We start from the raw sequence: 4,934 nt of genomic DNA, 5'->3' as shown, positions 1-4,934 counted from the left end.
CTTAACTAAAATACGACATAAAATGATGGGTTTGATTAAAATGAAGGAGCCAAACGTTCATAAACGCTTGACCAAAGCTTTCCCCGAGGTTTGAAGATATGTTTTACAATAGAATTTCCTCATCGGGTCTGTGTTCAGGTTCCTATCCATTGCTAAAATATTTTTGTACATAGACGACACAGAGATAGAAATTAAGATTTGTAGGCTATATATATGTTGGCGTTCGGGTGAGAATCAAGATATGCAAGTAGCCTAAGTAAATGTATAGTACGGGCAATTCGGCAATCCTTGGCAGCTACCGTAACGATTGGCGTAACTTTCATAATAGGCCGTTTGGTCATAGAGTTTAATAGAGGCAGATGATTCGGACTATATATAACACGGAAAAATGAACGAGCATGCGCACAAGTAAGTCTATTTTTATCAGGTAAACAGACAGGTAAACTTCCGGTTTAATTTTCTCAGGTAAGCTATATTTGAAAAATAAGTAAGTTTCTAACTATCATCGCAAACTTGATGGTAATAATGAGTTGGCTGATTATTTTGATGTGATTTGGAATATCAGAATCAAAATATTCTTACGGTTTACCTTGGTTCAAATGACCAAATTCTGTAATTTTCGTCATCCATGATTTATTTACATTTGGAATAAATACACTTTCCTCCCAAATTCATCGAATGAAACGCTTTTGAACTGTGAATTCATATCTGTGAAATCAAATTATCACATAATTATTGTTATGTTGGTTGACATCTTATAATCAGCCCTTCAGCAGTAGGGCTATATTGGTGTTCTTGATTCAATTCATGCTAAAACGATTGTTAAAATGTGTTTTTATTTAAAAGGTCTTCATTATAATGTGGTCTTAAATAGTCATCAGCCTAAAATTGGCTGGTGAACAGGACTAAGGTCTCAGTTGATGTAAGATTTCAATATAAATTTTGTGTGTAGTATTATATTCACAAGATAGTTTGAATTTGGGTAATCAACAAATATTGACAGACTTCCTTCCCTTGATAATCTGAAAATCTTTTAAATGTTGCTTCTGAACTTGATAGAAGCCACAGTGTTTTTAATGTTTCTTTTCATGGGCCCTTGAAGTTCTGATAATATTAATAAAATACAGTGGTGTAATCTATTTTCGTGCATATAAGGATTCAACACCGAATTTCATCAAAATGCGTCGCCTTTTTTCGTGTACAATGTTTGATCTATAAATAAGTCAAATAAAAACACGTTGTATGGATACCCAGTGGTATAATTAGTAATCTTAGTATTTATCTTTAATATCAATTCATTATAACTAATGACAATGCCTTCAAAGAACCGTAATTAAAAAAATAGTGACTGACAAAATAAGATACGTAGCGTGATTGAAACAACATAAGAATATGGCTCACATTGTGTTCCATAGAATTTTTCTGTTGACACAGAATCTGCTAATTGATCACGTGGCTTCATTTGTTGGACTACATTCTAGCAGACGACACTTGGAATTGGATTACAGCTGGGGATTATAAGGAAATTCAGCCGATAAAAAATAACTGAAATCCGCCATTTTGTATTTGTCAAAGTAAACATTAATACATTTACCTTGCTTGAAACTACTGGATTCACTCTACTACTGACATTGTACATATAACCCATTTTTATCAAAACAAGCAAATTCGGAGGTCACACGAGTTCGCACATGTAAATTATTAATCCTTTCTGGAAATGCACGAAAAATAGGTTAGCACAAAATTAGGTTACTTGACTGTAATTGGCGATGTGGAGAAGATAGTGTCAACGTATATAAAGCTGTTCATTTGTTGGTGAAAGACTTCTGCTTTACTTTTTTTGGTGTTTTTGAACGAAGGACGGCTTACTTATGACTCCTGTACTTTTTATTGGAAATCAATCAAGTAGTAGCCTACTCGCCAAGGAGCACTTTTCTCTTGTTTTTTGTTCAATGAGCAAAACACCATTAGGCCTACACTGCACTAAGATCGAGAATCTCAGCAATTTTCAGAATCAATAAAACTAAATCGCAAACTAAAACTCGAAATCCAATTATTGGCAATACATTGGAAGCAGAAAATGAACTTTTCACATTAGGAACTATCATAAGTGAGTGAGTATTTCCTAAAAAAAAGTGGTATCAGGTGTCTAAATGCATAAGCATACCCTGCCTGATGCCACACTCACCATTACTGCTCAACATACACAACAAACAGGAAGGTAAAAGCAAAAAAAATAGCAACTTGATTGATCACATTAAATAGTTCAAGGGAGTTAACTGATGAAATTATTTTAGTTTGATTTTAACAGTTCAAGGCAGGAAACTGATCCCAGAAGTTATATTATAATTTGAAAAAATGTTAAAGCACACCCAACAATGGCAGGAAGCATTTCAAAATAAATAGTGATGCCAAGTAAAAAGATATTATGTATAAAATTCAGTTATGGTGAATGAATTTATATCTGATTAAGATAGCTTGCCAGGCAAGGTAACATACGCCCACTGGCAGCTGTCAGAAATGATTAAACAGTCTTTAGTGACTACAGGGTTGCACAATATAGCTAATAGAGTGAAACGTCAAGTCAGACACGATATTTCGGTGAAATATTGTCCGATCATCACGAAAATCGATAGGGATCATCTTCATAATGACATTGACATACAAAATAAAAATCAAAAGAATCTGTAAACGATTGTAGCCTGTAGAGTGGGCACGAGTTGCACAATATAGCTAATAGAGTAAAACGTCAGGTCAGACACGTTATTTCGGTGACAAATTATCCGATCATCATGAAAATCAATAGGGATCATCTTCATAATGACATTGACATACAAAATAAAAATCAAAAGAATCTGTAAAGAATTGTAGCCTGTAGAGTGAGCACGAGTTGCACAATATAGCTAATAGAGTAAAACGTCAAGTCAGACACGATATTTCGGTGAAATATTATCCGATCATCGCGAAAATCGATAGGGACCATCTTCATAATGACATTGACATACAAAATAAAAATCAAAAGAATCTGTAAACAATTGTAGCCTGTAGAGTGAGCACGAGTTGCACAATATAGCTAATAGTGTAAAACGTCAGGTCAGACACGATATTTCGGTGAAAAATTATCCGATCATCACGAAAATCAATAGGGATCATCTTCATAATGACATTGACACACAAAATAAAAATCAAAAGAATCTGTAAAAAATTGTAGCCTCTAGAGTGAGCACGAGTTGCACAATATAGCTAATAGTGTAAAACGTCAAGTCAGACACGATATTTCGGTGAAAAATTATCCGATTATCACGAAAATCAATAGGGATCATCTTCATAATGACATTGACACACAAAATAAAAATCAAAAGAATCTGTAAAAAATTGTAGCCTGTAGAGTGAGCACGAGTTGCACAATATAGCTAATAGAGAAAAACGTCAAGCCAGACACGATATTTCGGTGAAAAATTATCCGATCATCACGAAAATCAATAGGGATCATCTTCATAATGACATTGACACACAAAATAAAAATCAAAAGAATCTGTAAAAAATTGTAGCCTGTAGAGTGAGCACGAGTTGCACAATATAGCTAATAGAGAAAAACGTCAAGCCAGACACGATATTTCGGTGAAAAATTATCCGATCATCACGAAAATCAATAGGGATCATCTTCATAACAACATTGACATACAAAATAAAAATCAAAAGAATCCGTAAAGAACTGTAGCCTGTAGAGTGAGCACGAGCCAAATGTGAACGGACAGACGGACCGACGGGGTGATTACAATATACAGTCCTAACTTTTACTACCACTTGGCGGCCATTACAGCCAAAACTGGAATGTGATGGTTCATTACTCTTTGACAGATATGATACAAATTTATATTGCATGTTGTCACCAATTGATAATACCTCACTAGTTACAATAACTTGACCTGTTCTTGGCACCCTGGTATTAGGTTTCATGTTTCATGTCTAGAGCCCTTCTTCACTAGATTAAATTTGAAATTTTGGTTCTCTTAAGCAAAACTCTGTTCTTTGAAAAGAAGATAGTCTGAAAATTTCAGAAATCAGAAACCTATCAATCAGGAATATCAACAAACAAATCTGATCACTATAGAAAAACACTTTTATATGTGATCAAGTTTTGCAATTTTTAAAAAGCTGCAAAGTTTTAGCATTTCAAAACCATATAAAAAGTTTGGAGGCTAACGTATTTATTCAGATAAACAGATAAATAGATTGTTACTCATAATTTGACAGTACCAAGTAATATTTTTATGAATAAGTTCTTGTAGGAAATGCATCCAAATCTTCAAATCTGTGCTCATAAAATTAGCAGTGTAAAATAGGGTAAGTAAGTAAATGAACTAAATCGCTGCTTTTCATGACTGAAATTGCTGAAGCGCCATAGATGTTCGATGGGTCCCCGAGGTTTAAAAGTGTTTTACATTACAGTAAAATACATTTAGACAGAAACAGCAACTCATTATGGACATACATTCATACCGAGTGAAGCGACAGTCGCAGCGTTGGGTCTGTGGCCCACTTAGGGGGTTGGGGGGGGGGGGGGGGGGGTCCTAAGTGGGGTCCATAGGCGAAGTCTATTCATGCGCCAATTTACATTGAATAATTTCAAAACAAGATACAAAAGAAACCAAGGAGTTTATAGAATGGTTCTAAGAAAATTGAATGAAGGTCAATAAGAAAAGTTATTGTAGGAGAGGTCATAAAGATGTGTATGTATGTAATATGATACTGGTCAAACATTAGGGCAGAACTTTATTTTGAAACTTTAATTGGGCAGATTTATTGCAATGTAAAGACCTGATGACATATTGTATACAGTAGACATAAGAACTAATTATAGTCACTGAACCATGGGCAGTACAGAATACTCGTTTTTTGGTAGTAAAAGTTAGGACTGTATATGCCCATGT

The sequence above is a fragment of the Lottia gigantea genome (genome assembly GCF_000327385.1).
Source record: "Lottia gigantea unplaced genomic scaffold LOTGIsca_41, whole genome shotgun sequence".
Taxonomy (NCBI): Eukaryota; Metazoa; Mollusca; class Gastropoda; family Lottiidae; genus Lottia; species Lottia gigantea.
The sequence above is the reverse complement of the archived record's forward strand: the minus strand, read 5'-3'. Positions refer to the sequence as shown.